General features: G+C 42.0%; 1 long non-coding RNA gene across 2 annotated transcripts in view; it reads left to right on the top strand.

Moving 5' to 3' along the window:
* The window catches only part of LOC117348245, a 79,221-nt gene that overhangs the window by 7,215 nt on the left and 45,821 nt on the right, over positions 1-26,185 (top strand). For both annotated transcript variants that reach the window (XR_004536936.1, XR_004536935.1), the window contains exon 2: positions 3,216-3,347. This is a non-coding gene — a long non-coding RNA (uncharacterized LOC117348245). The remainder of the gene's footprint in view (positions 1-3,215; positions 3,348-26,185) is intronic.

Here is a 26,185-nt window from a genome sequence, read left to right as displayed (position 1 = left end):
TTTGACAGTCTGTTGGATTTGTGCAGAGAGAGAGAGAGAGGTGTAAAATTCAAGACTGTGATGTTAGATAAAAGGTTTAGAAATTTGCTTGGGTAAGATGGTTGCTCAGATTGAAGTAGTGCAAGCAACTGGTGCTGTAAGATTTAAATGCGGGGCCTGCCCCCTCCAGTTTGGGCTTGGGACCCCTCCAGAACTCCATCACCCCTTTCTACCTTGCTGGCATGGAGAAGAATATGTTGTCCTCCATAGTCCCCCCCTCAGCCCTCCCCCTTATATTGCAGGACTGGCTATACTACTGGTTGGAACTAGAGAGTTGCGCGAGGACAGAAATCCCGCCCGTCCCCACCCATCCCCACCAGTATCCCGCCAGAATCTCCTCCATCCCTGCAAGGAATTTCCTCTGTCCCCGATCATCCCCCCCTATAAAAGTTACCTGTCCCCATAAAAAGCAGCAATTACTTCTGACAGTTTTGATTTTTTTTTTTTTTTCAAGTCTTAGACCCTCTTACTAAGGTGCGCTAAACCGATTAGTACACACTAATCAAATTAGCACGTGCTAAACGCTAACGCGTGCATGTTTGTCTATGAACACATTAGCGTTTAGCGTGCACACCTTAGTAAAAGAGGGGGTTAGTTTATTTAAACCAACAATAAAATACAATATGAACAAATAACAGTGAACAGAAATAGGAGATGCATACATCACCGGAAAGAATTAGAATAAACATTAGGTCATGTGACTGTAGGGTCAACCATTTCTTGTTAAAAGAAATAAAAGAGTTGGATGTTTTGGCAATATAAAGCTCATATTTGCAGAGCAAACAAATCTGGTTCCACCATCTGGCATAGGTAACTTGTGAGAGGTCCTTCCAAGATCCACAAATAATTTTTAATGCAGCAATGAATAAAGAATCAAACAATACAGCATCAAAATCATTTAAAGCAGAATTGAGAGAGGCACTTTTCAGGACAATGGTTGCATAAGAAAAATGTGCCCAAACTGAACTGGAAACCCCATCAAACTCAGCAAGTACTTCATTTTGTACTAAACACAATTGGTGGCATAACCATGAGGGGGCTGGGCCTCACTCTTTGAGCTTAGCCCTCCTCAAAATGAACATCTCCCTTGTTGTAGCTGGTGGGACAATTTGTTTTTCCATCATTTTGTATATCTTCTACTAATTCTCTTTCCAGGCCTCAGGAACCCCGGTTCCATCCCCTTGGGAGTCCCATGAGCCTGAGGGGGAATCCCCATGGGAGTCCCATAGACCTGAGGGGATCCCCGTGGGATTCCTGTGGGACCCGCGGGATTCCTGCAATCCTCGTTCTCGTGGAGACCTCTAGTTAGAACTACAATGGCTGTTAGAAATGTTGGAGACCAATGCTAGAGTAAAGGATTTTAAGATTAAACAACTTCTCTAAGATGTGCCTTTTTCTAAAGATATTATTTTTAAATTATTTTCAAGATGTTTGCCAATTATGAAACCATTTCCAAATTTTATTATGTATAATTGCCTTCTGTTATGGAAACAGATGTTGCTCATTTGGATGATAATTCATTGGCTTCCAGTTTAACTGAATTTCTTGAGTCATCACATGATGACAATACCCCCACCTTTGTCGGCGGAACGTATCACAATACTGGTATCCTTTGATAGCTCATGGATAGCGTGCATAAGATGGGTAGGTACATTACGTCTAATATGCCCCAGATTAGCTTCCAGTTTCTCAATGTCTTGTTCTATCAGGGTTTGAAAGACCTGCAAATGTGGACCCAAATTGCCAGGAAGATTCCAAGTGGAAGGTCTATGCAGCCCCGACGGGGCTTGCGTTTCCCCACCATGATTTTGAAAAAATAAGGTCAAATTGCATTTCCTCACCAGCTTATATAGACTGATCCGAGTATCTAAAGGATTGTAATTTGCAAAAGACACAAAAGACAACCCCTTAGATAGAATAGCTACCTCCGTGGGAGACAAAGGTCTGTGTGAAAGATTAAATATATTGGTACTCACTGTCAGGGTTTCGGTGGGCGTCTCCCTCTGGTGGTCCGAACTCTCACCTCTCTGTGAGAGGCAGGTCCTTGAAAATTTACTGTGGTAGATCGTGTGGCAATAGGGCCCGAAGCCGTAGAACTGCTAGAGTCACCCGAGCTTTGATCATCCGCTGAGCCACTAGATGTTTGCGCATACGTAGCTTTTTTCGATTGACGTAGATGCTTGTTCCGGTCCATCCATGGATATACAAAACCTCTGATGTAATCGCCTTCATCTCTCTTAAACTTGCCAATCTTCGTTTTTCTAATATCGGATCGGAACTCCTCCATTTGTTTTTTCAGATTCTCAATCTTCACACTGAAATCATCAGGCGGCTCATGACTCTGGACCAACGTTACTTTCTCCTGGTATTCCATTTGGTATGCAACCAACTCACGTTTCGTAGTGTCAATGATGAGCAACATTAAGTCATGAGAACATTTATTCAATACAGCATTCCACTTTTCGATGAACCCCGCGTTGTCCAAAAAAAGCCGGGGTTCAATACGCATGCGTAAGCCCCTTGGAATTCGCTTAACTCGACAGTATTCAGCCAGAGTGGCCGCGTGTAGCTCAGCACGGATAGATTTTTTCATTTAAGCATTGGACACTTTAAATGGACATTTAATAGAAAGAAGAAGAAAAAAAGATATCCATCAAAATTTAAATACCTTTGAGGATGGTGCAATGATAGACTCTTTGAAAGCCCTTACAGGGGTTGTTGCCCCGGTTTGCTCACTTTCTTACCATATATTGGTTCTGAGCACCTTCGAGGTTTAAAGGCATTTTCATTTTGGTTTTTGTTAGCTTTAATGTAGATGTCAGTAGATGCCTTACCGGTGCCTAAGTGAAAAACACCATTTAAAAGACATTTTAAAACCCCTACCAGAATCACGCCTCCTTAGGCGATTTATGGTGCCTAACACCGTTTCCTCTTTGCTTTCTTGCTAAAGTCGCATACCGAGCAGAATAGGCACTATTATTGTGACAGTTTCCTTTAGCTTTTTTTAAAAAAAAATTCATATCATACATGTTAGACCTAAATCTCCTTTCTAGTTGTTAAAAACTCCTTTCCTGTATCAAGCACACAGTAATAATTTTTATACAGTGAATGTCTGCAAATTATATGGCACAGGACTAGAATATGAATGCTCAGAAAAGGCAATTTTCTTTCAATAGATTTGTTACTCAACGCAGACATGGACTCTGCTGCCAGGAAAGTTCTAGAAGCCAATTGTAACCTGCAGTAATGACTCAACACTTTATTGCTTGAAAATTATTGTGGCACAGTATCATTGCAATGAAGAAAAGGTAAGACACGTCTGTCATATTTCAGGGGTTTTAATACATGTTTTTGACATAATGGCGGGAAGATAATTTACTCATTCTCATTCACTCATTTACTCATATTACAGCCAATATCCTACTTGCCATATACAATGGATAAATGCAGATGTCATATTCCATCCCTAAGAATGTGTTCTTACTAATTGCAAGATGTCTTCAAATCTTTACTGATTGACGTCATTATTCACTGACCAATGTTTTATGCCAAACTTCTTAACTCAAGGGCAAAAGGTTGTTTTTGTTTCTTTTTATTGAGGATACCGACAGTATCTTATGCTGCTCTAAGCCACGAGTACACAACACAAATAGGCTGCAATACTACGCTAGTATACCTCTAAGATAGCATCACACGGGACCTGTCTCACACCACAGAGTTCAAATAGTTAAGGCCACATACTGTGACGTATTGAGGGTTGAAGGCATTTAAGGCAGTGGCGCCTATCATCACCACGCCGAGCACCCCCTACTCTTCCCTGCTAATTGAGCGTCCCCCCGCATACCTCTTGAAATGTTTGCCAGTGTGAGTAACATCTTCTACCTTCTACTTGCTCTGGCCTCGGCTCCCTTCTAACATCACATTCTGTCCCGTGACCAGAAAGTGTTGTCAGAAGGGAGCCGAGCAGTGGAAGATGCTACTCACACTGGCAAACATTTCAGGAGATACGTGGGGGATCAGAGAAGAGATGCGCTGGCACCTCTGCCAAGGTGGCACCTAGGGCGGTCCACAATCCTTGCCCCCCTTACTGCACCACCCCCACCTCATTTTTGTTTTCACATTAAGAGCGGCAGCGACTGTGGAGCATTATTGATTGCCTTTCTTTTCTACTCAATACATTTATTGTTTTAATTATTCAGTAAACGCATATTGGAATCAAAGAATCGAAGACTGAGAATCCACATAAATATTGTCTCTTTACACATTCATACTCTTGAGGCAGGCCCGTTTACCAGTGATGTGCCTCAAGATTCTGTTCTTAGGCCTGTTCTTTTTAACATTTTTATAAACAATATTGCTGAAGGGTTGTCAGGTAAGATTTGCCTCTTTGCGGATGATACGAAAATCTGTACTAGAGTAGACACGCCGGATGGTGTGAATAACATGAAGAAAGACCTGGCGAAGCTTGAAGAATGGTCTGAAATTTGGCAGCTAAAATTTAAGAAATGCAATGTCATGCATTTGGGCTGTAAAAACCTGAGGGAGTGGTACAGTTTAGAGGGTGAAGAATTTATGTGCATGACAGAAGAGCGGGACTTGGATGTGATTGTATTTGATGATTGTAAGATGGCAAAACAGGTTGAAAAGGTGAAAGCTAGAAGGATGCAAAGGGAGAGGTATGGCAAGTAGGAAAAAGGAGGTATTGATGCCCCTATATAAGACTTTGGTGAGACCTCATTTAGAATATTGTGTACAATTCTGGAGGCCGTACCTTCAAAAAGATATAAAAAGGATGGAGTCGGTCCAGAGGAAGGCTACTAAAATGGTGTGTGGTCTTCATCATAAAGGCATGTAGGGACAGACTTAAAGATCTCAATCTGTATACTTTAGAGGAAAGGCAGGAGAGGGGAGATATAATAGAGACGTTTAAATACCTGCGTAATATAAATGTAATACTTTAGATAAGTATAAAAGTCGCCTTTTCCTGATTATGACGGGAATAGCTGTTCAATTGATTACAAAGAATTGGAAAAATCATGATAGGATCAATTTCACTTTTTGGTGGGTAAATATGTGTACCACATATAAGTGTGAAAGGATGATGCGGAACGTTTGGGGAGCAGTAAATCCTTTAATGATGTATGGAGTCCATTGACTAATTTTATTACATTATAATAAGGGTCATGTTTCTTTCTTTATCATTAGATTTCCTTACACATCCAGGGAGGGTGGGGGGTGGGGGGAGGAAAATGTATTTTGAATAGTTATATTATTTATTTATAATTTGTAATCATATCATATGTATTATTATATTAAGAATAAAGATGAGGATGGGAGAAAATGATTGTTTAATGTAATAATTGTATAGTGAATAGTGTGTTTTGTGCAGTTTTTCTGATTTACCGTTTGTATTGCATTATCGAAGTTTGAAAATCAATAAAGACTTAAAATAAATAAATAAATACCTATATAATATAAATAAGCATGAGTCGAGTCTCTTTCATTTGAAAGGAAGCTCTGGAATGAGAGGATGAAGTTGAGAGGTGGTAGGCTCAGGAGTAATCTAAGGAAATACATTTTTATAGAAAGGGTGGTAGATGTGTGGAACAGTCTCCCAGAGGATGTGATGGAGACAGAGACTGCCTGAATTTAAGAAAGCATGGGATAGGCTTTGAGAGAGAGGAAGAGATAATGGTTACTGCGAATGGGCAGACTGGATAGGCCATCATGTTTCTATTTTTCTTACCACCTGCAGCCATAAAGGCTATTGAGGATGTAGACAGGTGGGTATAGTGGATTTTGGGGTGTTTGGATGGGGGGGCTCACCATAACCTATAAGGAAGTTCTGGTTAGATGTTTATGTGGCACTCTTTATGTGAAGTTCATAGAAGGTCTTCATGTTATTCACACCATCCGGCGTGTCTACTCTATTGCAGATTTTTGCATCATCCGCAAAGAGGCAAATCTTACCTGATAACCCTTCAGCAATATCGTTAATAAAAATGTTAACAAGAACAGGCCCAAGAACATAACTTTGAGGTATACCACTGATAACATCTCTTTCCTTAGAGCAATCTCTATTGATCACTACCCTCTGTCACCTTCCACTCAACCAGTTCTTGACCCAGCCCATCACTTTGGGACCCATCCTGAGTGCACTCAGTTTATTTATTAGGCATCTGTGTGGAACAATGTCAAAGGCTTTGCTAACATCTAAATACACCACATCTAGCGCACATCCTCTATCTAATTTTCTAGTCCGATTTATCTGACATGACCTACCTCTAGTGAATCCATGTTGCATCCGGTCCTTTAATCCACTTGATTCCAGAAACTTCACCATTCTTTGTTTTAAAAGTGTTTCCATTTATTTGCTTACCACAGAAGTCAGACTTACCGGCCTGTAATTCCCTACTTCTTCCTTACTTCCACTTTTGGGGAGAGGGACCACATCCGCCCTTCTCCAGTCCTCTGGTACCACTCCCTACTCTAGAGAAGCACTGAAAAGGTCAGCCAGCAAAACCACCAAAACTTCTCTAATTACCTTCAGAACCCTCGGATGTACACCATCTGGCCCCATCGCTTTGTTTATCTTTATTTTAGCTAGCTCCTCACGAACACAACCCTTTGAAAATTGATCAGGGCCTACCCCACCTCCATCCCTATTCGCATTTCTCTTCTGTGGTCCTGCTCCCAGTGCTTCAGCCGTTCACACAGAACAGAAATATTTGTTAAGCAATTCAGCCTTTTCTTTATCAGCTTTGACATCTTTCTCCTCTTCACTTTTGAGTCTCACAGTGCCACTTTTGCACTTTTTCCTATCACTAATATATCTAAAAAATGTCTTGTCTTCCCGTTTTACCATGTCTGCTAATTTTTCTTCCATTTGCATCTTTGCTTTCCTGACTACACGACCAGCCTCTCTTAACTTTTCCAGATATTTTTGTCTATCTTTCTCTTTGTGTGATCTTTTGTAGTTTATGAAAATTAACCTTTTATTCCTTACCTTCTCAGCTACTACTTTTGAGAACCAAAGAGGCCTTTTTTCCCTTTTAATTTTACTTACTTGCCTTACTTACTTGGTGTTCAGTGTAAATATAGGTAAAAGCAAAAAAGACTCAACATTATTAATAAATCTTAAGAGTTAGCATTTAAATTCTTCTATTTGGGAAAAGAAAAAGTAATCTGTTTCATGAAACCATTGATGCATTGATGAGCACTTTTATAATATATGGAAAATCTCATTTTATTCCACTGCTCAATTCCAAGACATTCTATAATATTTCATAAGCTCATTTATGTACTGCAAGGTTAGTATTAAGTTAATTTGCTCTTGGGAGCTGAAGGCACGCAGTGAAACACACTTGGGGCACGTAACAAATTATATGAATGTACGACCTGTCATGTGTTATTGCGTTTACATACCATTATTAATCATGTTAAGAATATTAGATTTAACTATGATATATATCACTTGTGTAAAATTTCTCAAAAGAAAGTGAGTTTATTTTATTAAAAGAACGCAAAGCCCAATGATGGATATTTCGTGATTAATTATCTGATACAAACTAGCTTTGACAAGAAAACATGGAACATATTTGATAAGAATAAATGAGAATCACTATGGTCCCACAAGACAGCAAGAGTGGAGCTAAAGCCCTTCAACATCTATGATGTCATGGTAAAAATGGGGATCTATTTCTACAGCTTTGAATCTATTTCCCTTCCCTTGCCAATATCTTCTGGTGAGCAAAGCCATTTTGTATATTTTGGTCCAGTGCTGTAGCCAGACGTACCACTTTGCATAGGCCAGAGCCTAAAGGTAGGTAAGAATACACTATCCCCCCTACCCCATCCTGTGACCACATATTCAATAAATAACGTGTTTCCCTGAAAATAAGACTCTGTCTAATATTAATTTTGGGCCCCAAAAAAGGCACTAGGTCTTATTTTCGGGGTAGGTTTTATTTTTTCCTTCCTCTCCTCCACCCCAATTCTTCCTATTTCCTTTCTCTCCCCCACATGTACAGCATCTTTCATCCCTTCTTACCGTCCCCTTGTGCAATATGCTTCTATCCCTCCCTCCCATCTCTTGTGCAGCAGAACCCTTGCAGCTTCTATCCCTCCCTCCCTCTCATCCCTTGTGCAGCAGAACCCTTGCAGCTTCTATCTCTCCCTCCCATCCCCCCGCATGCTGACCCTCCCATCTCTCCCCCAAGATAATGAAATACCTTGTAACAAACGGCAACGTCAGCAGCAATCTAGACAGGCTGCTTCACGGCTTTCTCCTGCCCAGGCGTTCCTCTGCCGCATCACTGATGATGTCATCAGCAAAGAGGCACTCTCCTTCTCCAATCGGGACAGGGACAGGAAAGTCGTCAGCTGAAGAGGTTCAAAGAAAACATACTTCTGAGTTTTATAATGAATTACACATTTGCAAGGGTGTCTAAGAAAAAAGGTTGCCCCCAAAGCCAAAACACCAGGTTTCAACAAAATAAATTATTTTCTGCGCCTTTGGGTCTCCCTTGCCAGATCTGGAAACATTTGTACCTTATAGCCTAAAAATTATTTTTGCCTATATTTATAAAACATTCTCATAAGCCAACTCTTATCGGGGTTAAGTGCAAGTGTCACCAGTAAAGTAGCTGGAACAGACATTTCCCTATCTGAAGATTCTAATACTACTGAAATGTCTATTGGTTCTTGGTTTGCCACATGTTGAATGTCTCGAGTCTTAGACAGAAGGTAGTAAATTTGTGCAAAAGGTGGTAATGAAGATTCGGGAATTTCCAATGTTTCTTGAAGATATCGTTTCAACATTTCTCTAGGTGTTATCATAGTGACTTTTGGAAAGTTAATCAATCTCAAGTTATTATTTCTAGAAAAATTCTCCAATGATTCAATTTTCCTTCTCAAATTTATATTATCTTTAATCAATGTCTCTTGGAGTTTCTTTAATAGTCCCATATCTTCTTGTAAATTATTTGTTAAAGATTTTGAGACCTCTAATTCTTTTTTCAAGTTCCCAATTTCACTGTCATGATTTTTAATCTTGCCTTCTATTTGTTGGAACTGAGAATTAAAGGTTTTCCCCAAATTAGATATCAAGTCCCAAAGGGATTCTAGTGTGACTTCATAGGGCTTTTGTGGCAAGAAAGGTTGTAAAGTTAATTCAAACTGCTCACCAGCTGCTAATTCTTCCTGCCTCTGTATCGTCTGGGATGATCTTGCTCCAGTTGTTGTTAAGTCCTCATTTCCCAAGTTCAGGCTCTCTTGAAGGAAATGGGAGCCTGAACTACTGCTCTCCGGATCGATTACTCTGGCCTCTGGTGTAGAGTGTCCTCCGTCTCCCGGCAACACCCCTTCCCGCGGAGAGCTAGTGGTATGAGGTTGTTTGGGCGGTGCTCTAGCGTCGGGACTAAGTGTTATTTCAAGCCCCAAGGAGACTGCCTGCACCTCGCCTCGTTGCCGCGCATCCAGCGGGGAATCTACCGACGCCGCTGTGATGTCCTGCATACGCCGCAGGAGTTAATCAATATTGCCGAATACAGCCGGCCCGGAGCGCCGCGAGGCACCAGCCGCGCTCCTGCCTCTTCTCTTCGGCATGGCCAGGAAAAGTTATTCTTCAATGAGAAGAAAAGAAAGGTAAATTACTGATGTATTCCCAGGCGTCCTCTCGTCGAGCTCAGACAAACGCCATCTTGGATCTACTCACAATGTTAATAGTCCTTAAAATGAGCAGAGGCTGCATGGCCTAGTGAAGCAGCATAATGATCCAGGGAGAAGAAGAATTGTAGCTTGATCCAGGCTGGTTCCAGAAAGAAAGAGAGAGAGCATCTTCCCTGGTTAGAAAGGATTCCACTTCATATTTATAGGGTTAAGACATGTTCTAAAAATAGAATCCTAGGTCTCTGGACCCAGGATGCATAGCAGTTCAGCCTTTTTTTCTGTTCCCAGTTGGTGTTATGATTGAATCACAATGGCTTAAAAGGATGTCCCAATACAGAGTATTGTTACTGTCTTTACTGGATGTGGTATGAATCTATGTCTGAGTGGTTTCACTCTGTTCTAGGCAGATGAGGTCATCTGATCGAATCTTCTTTGAGTAGCTTAAAATGGTGTGAAGAGCTTCTGTTGATCTTGCAGATGAGATGAATTTGATATGAGGGGCTTCTGTTTGATCTACATCCTGTCCTCCATTACTCCAGCCAAAAGTGGTTAAAAAGAAAGCTTCAACTCATGTTCATTTGTTCACCTACTAGTGGCAGAGCAATCTCCATTGCCTCCTCAGGTCCTAGGAATGGCAGCTGATTAACAGGTAAGGATTCCTCCCAATCCAGCATTTCTATTTCTTCTCCTTGCCTAGCCTCTGGAGCACCTAACTATGGCTCTGCTTCCCCTGCTGGCTCAGCTCTGTCTCTCCTTGGCTTGCACTACTCAAACTGCCTTTCCCTGTGAAAGCCACACCCAAGCCTGTGTAGGGGATGGGTAGGCTTCAGCTTTCCCTGGGTTTTCTCCTGCTCTGCAATTAACCTAAGCAGGTGTGTGCCTAAAGAAGGCAGTGTCTGTTTCTTAGATTGTGTCCTAATAGTGTAAGGCTTAAGTTTAAAGGTGTTTTTGTCCCTATAATGTCCTGAATCCTCCCAGTGCTCCTGCTCTTGGGAAACCTCCCTAGAATCTGAGTCCTGGTCCATGTCAGAAGTACAGCTGCTGCACTGATCAGCTCTCCTCAGCTTCAGTGCTGTGTTTCTAGGCTTTTTACCTGAAACAAGGTTAGCTGTAGTGCTTGTGACAAGGTATGGGGGAAGGGAAGGGGGCATGTGCATGGTGAGGTGAGGAGTAGGAAGAGGCAGGGGCAAAGATGAGGAGGGGTGCCAGCACCCCCACCAACATGATGCCCAGACGGACCGCCCCATCTCATAGAAATATAGAAACATAGAGTATAACGGCAAAAAAGGGCCGGTGGCCCAACAAGTCTGCCCACTCAAGAACCCTCCCTCAGCAAATTTGCCTCTCCCATGAGTTCGTTTTTTTAAGCATGACTCTGTAGCAACCCCATTTGTTTGTCCCAACGTCTCTTGAAGTCGAGCATGTTACTGGCCTCGACCACCTGGCGTGGAAGACCATTCCATCGATCAATCACCCTTTCGGTGAAGAAGTATTTCCTGGTGTCCCCATGAAATCTTCCCCCTTTAAGTTTTAGCGGATGCCCTCTTGTCGCCGTGGGACCCTTAACAAAAAACATTTCCTCCTCCACTTCAATGCGGCCTGTGATGTATTTAAATGTTTCTATCATGTCCCTCCTTTCTCTGCGCTCCTCGAGAGAATATAGGCGCAGTCTGGTCAGATGTTCCTCATAAGGGAGATCCCTAAGTCCCGAGACCATCCTAGTGGCCATTCTCTGGATTGACTCCAGTCTCTTCACATCTTTCCGATAATGTGGCCTCCAGAACTGGACACAGTACTCCAGGTGAGGTCTTACCATGGATCTGTACAATGGCAGTATGACTTCAGGCTTTCGGCTGATAAAGCTTCTTCTGATGCAACCCAGCATTTGTCTAGCTTTTGCTGAAGCTTTCTCTAATTGATTTGCAGCTTTCATATTGTCCCTGATGAGTACTCCTAAGTCCCTTTATGCGGTAGTTCTTGTCAAGTTTTCACCATTCAAGGTGTATGTTCTGCATGGATTACTGCTTCCAAGTTGCATTACTATACATTTTTGGGCATTAAAGTTTAGTTGCCAAGTTCTGGACCATTGTTCCAGCTGAAGTAGGTCCTGCTCCATAGTGTTGGGACTGATCGCACTGTCAGGTTCTGTTGCCCTGCCCACAAGGCTGCCAAGTTTGGCGTCATCGGCAAATAATGTAATTTTGCCACGAAGTCCCTGAGTCAGATCCCTTACGAAGATATTAAACAGCATCGGGCCCAACACCGAGCCCTGTGGCACTCCACTGGTCACTCTCGATGTTTTTGAGGGAATACCGTTTACCATTACCCTTTGAAGTCTGCCGCTAAGCCAGTCTTTCACCCACGCTGTCAGTGTTTCTCCTAGTCCTAGCGTGTTCATCTTGCTCAATAACCTACGGTGTGGGACACTATCAAAAGCTTTGCTAAAGTCCAAATACACGATGTCCAGAGACTCACCCCCATCCAGTTGTTTCGTTACCCAGTCAAAGAAGCTTATCAGATTGGATTGACAATCCCTTTGTAGGTATAATCAAGAAGGGTATTATAGCCAGGACGAAGGAAGTTCTCCTGCCATTGTATCGGGCGATGGTGCATCCGCATCTGGAGTACTGCGTCCAATATTGGTCGCCGTACCTTAAGAAGGATATGGCGTTACGCGAGAGAGTTCAGAAGACAGCGACACGTCTGATAAAGGGTATGTTAAACCTATCATATGCTGAGAGATTAGAGAAACTGGGTCTCTTTTCCCTGGAGAAGAGGAGACAGAGGGGATATGATAGAGACTTACAAGATCATGAAAGGCATAGAGAGAGTAGAGAGGGACAGATTCTTCAAACTTTCAAAACATAAAAGAACAAAAGGGCATTCGAAAAGTTGAAAGGGGACAGATTCAAAACAAATGCTAGGAAATTCTTCTTTACTCAAATGTGGTGGACACTTGGAATGCGCTTCCAGAGGACATAATAGGGCAGAGTACGGTATTGGAGTTCAGGAAAGGATTGGACAATTTCCTGCTGGAAAAGGGGATAGAAGGGTATAGATAAAGGATTACTGCATAGGTCCTGGACCTGTTGGGCCGCTGTGTGAGCGGGCTGCTGGGCACGATGGACCTCAGGTCTGACCCAGCGGAGGCATTGCTTATGTTCTTATGTTAAAGCCGTGCTGGTGGGGATCCCTTAATCTTTCATCATCCAGAAATGTGTCCAATCTGTTCTTGATCAACTGTTCCATGAATTTACTCACTGTTGATGTGAGTCTCACCGGTCTATAATTTTCAGCCTCTGACCTGCATCTGACCTCCTGCTTACTACACCACTGTGCTAAACCTTTTATAACTCCTCTCTGGGTAAGGTTGACAGACCCATAGACCTGCCCCCAGGCCCACCCAGTTCCACCCATACCCTGCCCTGTAATGTCCTAATCCCACCCCCAGTCCCGCCCTAGCCCCCCCGGCTGCCTGCTCTTATCAGGCAGGGAGGAAGTCTGCACATGCGTGGATGCCATTCATGCACGGACTTCCTCCATGCCTGACGCGATATGAAGAGGCTTTTCAAAACTCGGACAAAGTACCGGGTTTTGAAAAGCCATTTGGATCTCTAGATGTCTGGTAACCCTATCTCTGGTAATCCTTCCACTCAATTTAGGTAAGCATATGCATATAATTTTGCACATGCATATCCAGGCAGTTTTCCAGAAGGATATTTCAGCACTTTAAACACTGTTTTACCTAGGAACATTTCTTTTAAAACTGTTCCCTAAGTTCACAGATTAAAAATCTTTGTGCTGCTTGGTCTAAAGCACAGGTGTCAAAGTCGGTCCTCGAGGGCCGGAATCCAGTCGGGTTTTCAGGATTTCCCCAATGAATATGCATGAGATCTATGTGCATGCACTGCTTTCAATGCATATTCATTGGGAAATCATGAAAACCCGACTGGATTCCGTCCCTTGAGGACCGGAGTTGCTCACCCTTGATCTAGAGCAGGGGTCTCCAAAGTCCCTCCGAATCCAGTCGGGTTTTCAGGATTTCCCCAATGAATATGCATGAGATCTATGTGCATGCACTGCTTTCAATGCATATTCATTGGGGAAATCCTGAAAACCCGACTGGATTACGGCCCTCGAGGAGGGACTTTGACACCCCTGGTCTAAAGCATAACCTGAAGTATCTTAGCGGCCTATTTTTTAGGCTGCATTAGCTGTTAGCATGTTAACTGCCTCTGCTGTTATTTAACACAGAGATGGAGGTGCAGAATGGATGAGGACTTTGCTTTAAAGTTAATGTGGAAATCTAATTATCGCATATTGCTAGTGTGACAGGTAATGTGGCATAGTTTAAACTGCCCAAATTAGTACAGCTAATGGCATCCCATTATCTGTATGCAGCTAGCATACAGCAATGACATTTCCTCTGCATTAACTGAATGGGAAACCGTCTGGGGATGCCCTCAAGAGTTAATGTAATTTTGTAGTTACCATGCTCTAATGTTAACATGCACTAATTTCAAAATCTTTGCTAATAAGGTGCTTTACTAAATAGGACCCTAAGTGTTAAAGAAGAAAATTATAAAGGGGCTAGTGTCACATTTGTGGGATGGTCCATTGAATAATTCACACCCCAGGGCCCCCAGTGGAACAGTTATATCCTCCCAATCTTCTCCCCTCTTTCCTTTTGACCAATTCTCTCCAAGGAAGCATTTCTTTCTAGGGGGAAGGAATTTCCCTTCAGGTCATTGGTTAGAGGTCCCTTCAAACAACCATTCAGATTCACTTACGTAAGAACATAAGAATAGCCTTACTAGGTCAAACCAATGGTCCATCAAGCCCAGTATCCTGTTCTCATGTAGGCTGATCCAAGTCCCTAGTTGCTGGCCAAAACCCAAAGAGTAGCAACATTCCATGCTATGGATCCAGGGCAAGCAGTGGCTTCCCCTGTGTCGAACAGAATGCTAGGAATAATTAAGAAGGGGATCTCGAAGAGATTGGAGAAGGTTATCATGCCGCTGTACCGGGGCATGGGACACTCTCACCTGGAATACTGCGTCCAGCACTGGTCACCGTACATGAAAAAGGACATGGTACTACTCGACAGGGTCCAGAGAAGAGGGACTAAAATGGTTAAGGGGCTGGAGGAGTTGCTGTACAGTGAGAGATTAGAGAAACTGGGCCGCCGAGTGAGCAGACTGCTGGGCACAATGGACCACTGGTCTGACCTAGCAGTGGCAGTTCTTATGTTCTTAACAGACTATGGACTTTTCCTCCAGGAAATTTTCCAAACTTTTCTTAAAATGGCTACACTATCCGCTCTTACCACAAGCTCTGGCATAATGTATGTTATAGAATATGCTTCCCTGATGCAGCCAGAATAGGAGAAACATAACTAAACTAAACTATATCAGAGGCTGTTCTGATGTCCCTTGCTTCATTGTTCAGAAAAGTGTGGCTTTTGTCATTGAATGTAAAGGACAAAGTTTATTATAATATTTGAAAATAATGGGAGAATAATAGCAATTATTTATTCTTTAAAAAAGAGGTTTAAGTGCAATTAATACTTTGAGGACTTATAACAATTTTGTGGAGGATCTGAAGTGATTATGAATGGATCATATTTGAATGAAAACCTACCTGAAGGTCCTCTTTTGATACTGGTCCAACAGTGGTCCAACAGTGGTCAATGCAGGTCACAAGTACCTGGCAGAAAACCAAAGAGTAGAACTTTCCATGCTACCAATCCCAGAACAATTTGTGTCTTCCCCATGTCTATCTTCGACTCAGTGGACCATCAACTACTCCTAACCAAACTCTCGGAAATCAGAATAACAGGAACTGTACTGAAATGGTTTGCCGACTTCCTGCAAAATCGCGAATACATGGTCAAAAGGCAAGAATCATACTCTAAACCTTGGAAGGCATTCTGTGGCATCCCACAAGGCTCCCCACTATCCCCAATCCTATTCAATTTATTCATGAGCTCTCTGGGACACATCAAAATGGAAGACGAAACTATACTATCTTATGCCGACGACATCCTCCTCCTCATCCCCATAACCACTAACCATCCTAACATTGCTGAAAAAAATCTCTAACAATATTGATAAAATTCAAACCTGGGCAACGAACAACTAGTTGAAACTGAACACCACTAAGACCAAAGCCATTGGTTTCCGCACCGCACAACAGAATGCCATATCAAACTTCACTCTTTCATCAGGCATCACTCTCATAATGGAAAAATCCACCAAGGTACTAGGCTGCATCTTAGACAACACTCTCACAATGGAACCACAAATATCTAACCTTAGGAAAAAGACCATCTACACTTTGCGTCAACTGCAACTCACAAGATCATACTTCCACCAACACCACTTAACACTGGACATGAACTCAAAGTTCAAGGGAGGTTTCACACTGGACATAATCTGAATAGGTCCAAAAGCTAATCCTTCAACAATTAATCACACTTCACACAGTTATGCACAAATCCACCATACAAATTCATGCCAGACATGTTTAGGGGTCTCTGACTTTAATAAGGGCAAGCAGAACCATTGCAGTCATCTTAGAAGGGGGATGTGGTAACCAAATGATGCACCCCTCCTTTCTACATTGAGTTGTCAAGTCCTGAATCCTGAAGTCTACTGGGCTAGTGAGGGTTTTCTAAGGATGATAAAGAAATATGATAAAGAATAAACATGATAAAGAAATATGTTTATTAACAGTGGGATACTTTAAATAAAGCTTAGTGTGTTCTAACAAGCAATAGTGTGTGCTAAATTCTGTGTGTCCAGTTTTATATGTATGGGCCATGTGGCACATAGAGCATACTAAACTTTAGTAAAGAGACCCACTGTAATTTATTCATGTTTAAAAACATGCAATTTTTCATCAGTGCTTTTACCCAGCCATTAAAATTCAGATTAGACATCACCTAGCAACTTCATCAATGAAAAGTAGCTTTTACCTTACATTTATTCTATCATATAAGGTTTATTCTGTTAATAGCTATTATGCTCTACTTATAACAATTGCAGATTGTAAAATTTCCTTTACCAGATACTTTTTTTTCTAAGTCCCTTCTATGCGTGCTAACTAAGAAACTCTGTGTAATCAGCAAAGCCAGTCTCTATAAATATTCGAACATAAGTACACGACATAAGAATAGCCTTACTAGGTCAGACCAATGGTCCATCATGCCCATCCATAAGGTGGCCAATCTAGGTCACTAGTATTTAGCCAAAACCCAAGGAGTAGCAACATTCCATGCTACCGATCCAGGGCAAGCAGTGGCTTCCTCTCAATAATAGACTATGGACTTTACTTCCAGGAAATTGTCCAAATCTTTCTTAAAACCAGCTATGCTATCCACTCTTACCACAACCTCTGGCAATGCGTTCCAGAGTATAACTATTCTCTAAGTGAAAAAATAGTTTCTCCTATTGGTTTTAAAAGTATTACTCTGTAACTTCATCAAGTGTCCCGTAGTCTTTGTAATTTTTGACGGAGTGAAAAATCAATCTTCTTGTACCCGTTTTACTCCACTCAGGATTTTGTAGACTTCAATCATATCTCCCCTCAGCCATCTCTTTTCCAAGCTGAAGAGCCCTAACCCTTTTTAGTCTTTCCTCATATGAGATGAGTTCCATCCCCTTTATCATCTTGGTCGCTCTTCTTTGAACCTTTGCAAGTGCTGCTATATCCGCTTTTTCTCATTCCATAATAGAAAACATAGAAACATGATGGCAGATAAAGGCCAAATGGCCCAGCCAGTCTGCCCATCCACAGCATCCACTATCTCCTCCTTTCCCTTTTGGCTAAGGCTCTTAACATTTGCATCTCCTCTTCCAATAGACTAAGACTCTTTTATACCTACATTGTGAGGTCATAGAGCTTTATGGTTATAGAAACAAAGAAATATGATGACAGATAAATACCTTTTTTTTTTTTTTTTTTTTGCATTCTGCCAATCTGTACTTGTTGACTTTGGAAGACCCTGTTTCATAAAAGTCATATTTACTTTCCTTTGATTTACAATTATTGGAATTTTAATAAGGGCTGCACAGTGACACTAGACATCACATACTATCAGTAAAAAATTATAACTTTATTGCCACACACACTGACAGCCATCTCATAAAAATGAATGACATTCTGTATCAGAACATCTCGTAGGCTGCTCAGCATTTAATGGCTCTCTTCATCTTCCTTTTGCATAATGAGGCGGACAGTGTACCAGTATCGGATGCCAAAATTAAGATTAAGAAGATCTGAGTGGAAGAAGACAGGAACACTTAACAGAGGTTCAGACAATAAGCAAATTAAAAGTTGCAATGAAAAATACTGTTGGGGGGGGGGGGGGAGGGGAGAGCTTCGGTCCCTCAATCAGAGTGTTGTTACTACCAAACATGCTTAGATTCAGATCTTTCGAAACTGTGCTTCTTAAAAGCTTCAGCGTTTCTTACCTTTTCTATCAGTACCTTTGTAGCATCAACAGGATAAGCTTGTTAGACTATAATGCAGTGATTTAAGTTTCTATGGTAAACTGGGAACAGAAAAAATAACTACATTAAAGTGATGGCAAAAATAGGCAGCTTGGTTTCTGTTGCATTTCTGGTACAAAATCAGGACCTGATTATGGAAATGGCACCAGCCGCGGTAGGCGCCTGCAAAACAGACACCTACCATTTGTCAATCACTGCTATTCAGAGTAGTGAAGACACAGAAGGATTGCGAAAACCTACAAAGAGACATAAATACACTCGAGGAATGGGCCGCAAAATGGCAAATGAGGTGATGCATGTCAGTAACAAAAATCATATGCACAAATACAGGATGACCTGTGCTATACTTGGAGAGAGCCCCCATAAAAGAGACTTGGGAGTACTTGTAGACAAGTCAATGAAACTGTTCGCGCATTGCGTAGCGGCGGCGAAAAGGGCAAACAGAATGCTAGGAATGATTAAGAAGGGGGATCACGATCAGATCTGAAAAATTTATCATGCTGTTATACTGGGCCATGGTACTCCCCCACCTAGTATACTGCGTCCAACACTGGTTGCCGTACATGAAAAAGGACATAGTACTACTGGAAAGGGTCCAGAGAAGAGTGACTAAAATGGTTAAGGGACTTGGGGAGTTGATGTGCAACGAGAGGCTAGAGAAACTGGACCTCTTCTCCCTTGAAAAGAGAAGACTGAGAGGGGACTTGATCGAAACATTCAAGATATTGAAGGGAATTGACTTAGTAGAGAAAGAGAAGCTATTCACCCTCTTCAAGGTGAAGAGAACGAGAGGGCCCTCGCTAAAGTTAGAAGGGAATAGATTCCGTACAAATGTAAAGAAGTTCTTCTTCACCCAGAGAGTGTTAGAAATCTGGAACACTCTTCCGGAGGCTGTTATAGAGGAAAGCACCCTTCAGGGATTCAAGACAAAGTTGGATAAGTTCCTACTGGCTAGACTCAAATAGGGCACTGGTCAAATAGGGCAAATAGGGTAAGGCTAGACTCAAATAGGGTACTGGTCTTTGACTTAAGGGCCACTGCGGAGCGGACTGCTGGGCACGATGGACCACTGGTCTGACCCAGCAGCGGCAAATCTTATGTTCTTATCGATTTTCTTCAACAGACGCCTTAAATGTAGGCCAGTATTTTACAGGCCTACATTTAAGACGTCTGACTTATGCCTACGAGAAGTGCCTAGGCATGCCTACAGACACCCAAGGCTACTTCCAGCATAAACCATACCTATGCCTGCCTTAAGTATCCGTAGGCATCTCTAGATGTCTCCATAGGTGCACAAACAGCACCTATATTATAGGCATCCTTCGCCCCATCAATATATATATATTTTTTTTAATGTGCATCCCAGTTGGTTCATTAGACGGTGGCAGGATGCCTACTGCTGCTTACAATCAGGACATTACTGTGCGTCACCCTGCAGTAAGGACGAATCTTTGTCCATTTTTTTGAAGAGGGTAAGAAGTACCTGGGGGAGGTTGAATGGGTGGGATGTGTCACTAGGAACCATTATTTTTGGGATGTTTTAAATGGTACTCTTTCTGCCAAAGCATGAGCCAATCACCACTCATACCCTGACAACAAGGGTGACATTTTGCAAAGAGCTGCACATTACCACCACGTTTTTAAGGCAGCACATTTTTTACAAATGTACAGCGGTACGTAACATAGCTGAAAGAAAACTATAATTAGCATTAACAGTCAATCGTACCTCATTCCCTGAGGAAAGTTCTGAAACGGAGCTCATGTCGGAAGAGGTGGCGCTGCAAGTTAAGTTTGATATTATCCTAATTTCACCTCTAATAAGATTACACAATAAAAATATGAAAAGAGAGTCATGACAGATACTGAAGTTGGATCAATGAGGATTGCAGCCTGATCAGGTTGGGCAACCCGAAGATCCTTTACTTCTAATGTATCCCTCATCTTATTAAAGCTATGTAAGTCGGGCTGATAAATGAACATTTTTAGCGCAGCATTAATTTGAATGCCCATCACTGTTATTGATATAGACACCTAAGGCCACTTCCAGCGTAAACCACACCTTTTCCTGCCTTAAGCATCCGTAGGCATCCCTAGACGTCCCCAAAGGTGCACAAACACCTACATTGTAGGCATCCTTCGCCCCATTAATTAGCATGCCACAGTAGTTTTGCTTTCTGTATTAGCCTCAGAGCTTGCAAGGCAATTAACATTTTTGTGCTTTGGTTTCTTTCTTCAAGTTAACTTCCTAACTGCTAGAAATGTGGTTTTCTTTCCCATACTTATAAACTATTCTTTGTGCCAAAATCTGCAAACCTCTTTCACCTACTGATATTCCTCTGTATTTCCAAACATAGTCTTCAGTACAACAGTGCTTCCATTTGCTAATATCTTTTACAAATCCAAATCCAGCCTGCATGCTTGAATGAATGTGATAAACAAAAAAATTAACTTTGGTTTGCATCAGTTTCTATTTGGTCCAATGTGTACGAGAACACTTTTCCGAGCCTGTGGGAAAGAACCTTTGACAGACCGCCTTTCAAATGGTTCTGCGTGTTGCTGCAACACGGCCAGCTGTTGGAAAAGGGTCAGCGAAAAGGAACGAAGGATAAAATGAGAGAAACAAAAGATTTTGCACAGTTCGCGTTACAAAGGCACGCAGTTTCCAAATGTGCCAGAGATCCTGAATACTTTAGTTCTGACAAAGAAAGAAAAAGGCTGTGTTTGTCACCATGGAAATGGGAAAGAACCTCCTGCACTTCCTCCAAAAAAAACACCCCACCCTCCTTCTGTCTGCAGAGGTCTCCGAGAGATTAGCACGAGATACTCCCTGCACAGGTTTTATCAAATTTCACAGTCTGTAATACCTAGGTGTCATAAAATAATAGATTTTCCTTTCCAGTTTCATTTAGTAGAATCATGAAAAGCCTAATATCACTTTTTTCTCACTTATCAGTAACTTATCAGCAAGAAGACAACAAACTAATACATGCAATGTAGTAATGTACCCACAGAACTACAGAACATTTCTTAATTAGTGCAATGTTCAGACACCTCCTACAATGTGTATAGATGGAAATCATAAAGTAAATTGTAACAAAAACTATTCCACTTAAAGCACAATGAAAAATAATTAGCCCTATTATTCAATGCAGTTATGCCCACTCTTTAGATCAGTGTCTCACAAAATTTGTCAAACCGTGACACACTAAACGTGTGGGCTCACAATCTATCTAACGTACCTGGGGCCATGGAGGATTAAGTGACTTGCCCAGGGTCACAAGGAGCAAAGTGACGGGCTGGGCCAAGAACTGGTTGAGTGGAAGGTGATAGAGGGTAGTAATCAATGGAGATTGCTCTGAGGAAAGTGGTGTGCCTCAAGTTCTATTCTTGGACCTGTTCTGTTGATTGATTTTCCAAACCCTGCTTTATTTCCTTGGGAACATTTAAATAGTACAATTTCTGTAGTGGGGGCATAATCGTCTCTGGATACTTCAAGACACAAGTTAGAAACTGTTGAAATAGTTCCTTAGGTGATTGTAGTCTGGAAACCGGAAAGTTAATCAATCTTAGGTTTAAGTTCCTATTTGCATTCTCTAGGTTCTCAATCTTCCTGGCCAGCAATGCTTTGTCCTTAACATGCAAATTAGAAGAATTCTGTAACTCAGAGACCTGTTTTTCTACTTTGTCATCTTTGATCGTGATGTTGAATTTTTTCCTCTAAGTTTTTTAATTGTAACGAGGAAGTTTGTGAAACAGAAATAAATTGGGAGCATACCTTATGGTGGCTTTTGATAGCCTCCCAGATTGCTTCCATATCTATCACCGATGGTTTTTTCAGCGGGCTCAGGATGGAGGAAAAAAGCATTGAAGAAGCTCCAACCATTGAATCTATATTAATATTTTAAAATCCCAGGACTCGCTGAATTCCAAGTCCCCCAATAGCTGGCAATTGAAGTTGAAGATCTAGCAAGACTGGAACTGTCCGGGGTCAAGGGTGAGCTGAACAGCACTAGCGGAGTAGAGACCATCCCCGTTGCTTCCTGCAATGACGTCGGCATCCCTGACATCATCCCAGGGCATGGGGGAACTCCCAGACCAGCTGGGCTCAGCGAAACATCTCTGTCCGATATCGAGGTCAACCTCCTTCAATCAGCAGAAGCGCCCTGTTCAACCAACACAGCATAAGATGTGATTGCTGTCTGGCACATTAGCGATGTGGCAGAGGAGGCAGGAAGACCAACCCTCTGTTTCCCTCTATGCTTAGGCATAGTATGAAGCAACACTAAAAAAAAGGTAAAGCTTAAATTCTGCCAGCGTAGGGAGAGCCTCCAGCTATGCAACTAGCTCCGTCACCATCTTTAATCTCTCTCCGGGCCTGTTCTTTTTAACATTTTTATAAACGATATTGCTAAAGGGTTGGGTACGATTTGCCTCTTTGCGGATGATACGAAAATCTGCAATAGAGGGAGATTCTGGGTTCTCTACAAGGAGAACTGTTTCAGCAGTTGGTAATGAAGCCCACATGGGATGGGGGTCATACTGGACTTAGTGCTTACAAACGGGTAAAATGTTTCTGATGTTACAATGGGTGATCATCTGGCATCCAGTGATCACTGCATGGTATGGTTTTTTTTTTAGTTCAATAAGTTTTATTGAATTTTAAAACATACAAAAAATAGTAAAAATACAGCAGCCATTTGTCCAAAGGGGTATGGTTTAATATTAAGATGGGTATAGAGAGGGCTCATTCAAAAGCAAAGGTTCTAGACTTTAAAAAACAAAACAAAACTAACTTTGTTCAGATGGGGGTTTACATCAAGGAATTATTGTCTGGATGGGAACTTCTGGAAGTAGTGGAAATGTAGTGGGTAAAACTGAAAGGAGCGATTGTAAGGGCAAGAAACCTTTTAGTGAGGCAAGTAAGTAAAAGTAAGAGGAAAAGAAGACTTCTTTGGATAACCTTCATAAACTACAAAAGATCGCAGAAAGAGGAAGACAGGCAAAAATATCTGGAAAAGTTAAGAGAGGCTGGACGTGTAGTCGGGAAAGCAAAGTTGCAAATGGAAGAAAAAATAGCTGGCACAGTAAAATGGGGAGAAGTGCAAAAGTGGCATTGTGCGAATCAAGGGTGAAGGGGAGGAATATGTAGAGGTTGATAAAGAAAAGGTCGAATTGCTTAACAATATTTCTATTCTGTGTTCACGGCTGAAGCCCGGGAGCGAGACCATAGAAGACAAACATGAATAGGGATAGAGTGTTAATAGACCCTGATCTATTTTCAGGCATGTTAAAATCACCTATTAGCAAGACTTCACCTTTTTTAGATATATTCTGAATGTCTACTATTAAATCTCTATCTACTTCTTCCATCTGTGAAGGAGGTCTGTATATCACACTAATGTAAATATATTCACCATTCCCTCTTTCCAACTTGATCCACAATTAAGAATTGCCACTGCTGGGTCAGACCAGTGGTCCATCGTGCCCAGCAGTCCACTCCCACCGCGGTCCCTAGGTCAGTGGCCAGTGCCCTAACTGAGACCAGCCCTATCTTTGTACACTCTGGTTCAGCAGGAACTTATCTAACTTTGTCTTGAATCCCTGGAGGGTGTTTTCCCCTATAACAGCCTCCGGAAGAGCATTCCAGTTTTCCACCACTCTCTGGGTGAAGAAGAACTTCCTTATGTTCGTACGGAATCTATCCCCTTTTAACTTTAGAGAGTGCCCTCTCGTTCTCCCTGCCTCAGAGAGAGTATACAACCTGCCTTTATCTACTAAGTCTATTCCCTTCAGTACCTTGAATGTTTCGATCATGTTCCCCCCCCCTCAGTCTCCTCTTTTCAAGGGAGAAGAGGCCCAGGTTCTCTAATCTCTCACTGTATGGCAACTCCTCTAGCTCCTTAACCATTTCAGTCACTCTTCTCTGGACCCTTTTGAGCAGTACCATGTCCTTCTTCATGTACGGCGACCACTACTGGACGCAGTATTCCAGGTGAGGGCGTGCCATGGCCCGGTACAGCAGCATGATAACCTTCTCCGATCTGTTTGTGATCCCCTTCTTAATCATTCCTAGCATTCTGTTCGCCTTTTTCACCACTGCCGCACATTGCGCGGACGGCTTCATCAACTTCTCGACTAGTACTCCCAAGTCTCTATTCTGGGGGGATATCTCCAAGTACCGCCCCGGACATCCTGTATTCGTGTATAAGATTTTTGTTACCAATATGCATCACCTTATACTTATCCATGTTGAACCTCATTTGCCATATCGCGGCTCATTCCTCGAGCATGTTTATATCACATTGCAGGTCTTCGCAATCCTTCTGTGTCTTCACTACTCTGAATAACTTTGTATCGTCTGCAAATTCATGATTAAATTAAAATGTCTTTTTTCTTTGTTATTTCTGGGGCATAGACCTTAGAAGTCTACCCCATACTGCCTTAGGTTCCAACTACTGGAGTTGCCATTGAAGCTCACTCCAGCCTATCCAAACCATCTCATCTGTGGGATTCATGTTACTATGGTACTTTGTGTGTCTAAGTGCTTTGAAAATGAGCATCTTAATCAGATTAAAATTATACTGGCAGCATAGAAGTGGCAACGATGAAAGATTTTATGCTTTTTATAATATGTCAGCATCTAATCAGAAAGTTCTGCATGGCACAGATTTCTAAATAAAGGCAGGGTCAATGATTTAAGCTTCAGAGTATGAAGAGGTAGCTGTTTTTCTTTTTAATTAACTGGATCGTGAAGCCAAACCCTAAGAACCAAAGTTAATTTAATATAATCAATAAAAGCAGATTGAACTTTTAATAGAATTAGCCGGACATGCACATACACAGCCTCACAGCAGTATCTACTAATGCTCTCCAGATTTTGAAACTCTTCTTTCTTACTCAATATGAGGGTCATTTTAAAAAGCTTTTTTTTCTTTTGTAAATGGTAGTATGTGATGATCTTAAGGTGACCAAACAGGTAGAATAGGTGACAGCAAAAGCTAGAAATATGCTTGGATGCATAGGGAGAGATATGGCCAGTAGGAAAAAGAAGGTATTGATGCTCTTGTATAAGATTCTGATGAGACCTCATTTAGAATATTGTGTACAATTCTGGAGACCACACCTTCAAAAAGATATAAACAGGATGAAGTCAGTCCAGAGAAAGGCTACTAAAATGGTCCTTGTCATAATACATATGGGGACAGACTTAAAGATCTCAATATGTATACTTTGAAGGAAAGGGAGGATGGGGGTGATATGATAGAGATGTTTATATATCTACATGGCATAAAAGCACATGAGGCCAGTCTCTTTCAATTGAATGGAAGTTCTGGAAAGAGGAGGCATAAGATGAAGGTAAAAGGGGATAGATTAAGAAGTAACCTCAGAAAATACTTTTTCACAGAAAGACTAGTGAATATGTAGAATGGCTGGGGTTACAAGATGTCCAGGAAAACCCAGACATGTCCTCTTTATAGAGGACTGCCTGGGTGCTGGAGGGATATGCGCCTGTGCGTGATATCATCACATTGACATCCACGTATGCTTAGAGATCCCCCCCCCCCAAATGTGGCCCAGAGCTCAGGGAAGGAGACACAAGGTTTGTGTGGGGGCGGGACTGGGGGTAAAATGGGGCAGGGATGGGGCAGAATGGAACGCGCTTCCAGAGGAGGTGGTAGAGCAGAGTATGATTTTAGGCTTCAAAAAGGGGTTGGACAAGTTCCTGAAGGAAAGGGTATAGTTAGAGGGGTACTAAACAGGACAAAATGTCTTAAGTAAAGGATCACTTACAGGTCACGGACCTGGGGGGCCGCCGCAGGTGCGGACTGCTGGGCACAATGGACCTATGGTCTGACTCGGCAGAGGTGATGCTTATGTTCTTATCGGTAAGGCCAAGTGTCCTCTTTATTTAAAGAGGAAATCTGTTAACCCTAAGAATGGCCTCTCGGTGAAGGTAGTGGAGA

This window comes from Geotrypetes seraphini, chromosome 14, assembly GCF_902459505.1.
Source record: "Geotrypetes seraphini chromosome 14, aGeoSer1.1, whole genome shotgun sequence".
NCBI lineage: Eukaryota > Metazoa > Chordata > Amphibia > Gymnophiona > Dermophiidae > Geotrypetes > Geotrypetes seraphini.
The sequence above is the reverse complement of the archived record's forward strand: the minus strand, read 5'-3'. Positions and strand labels throughout refer to the sequence as shown.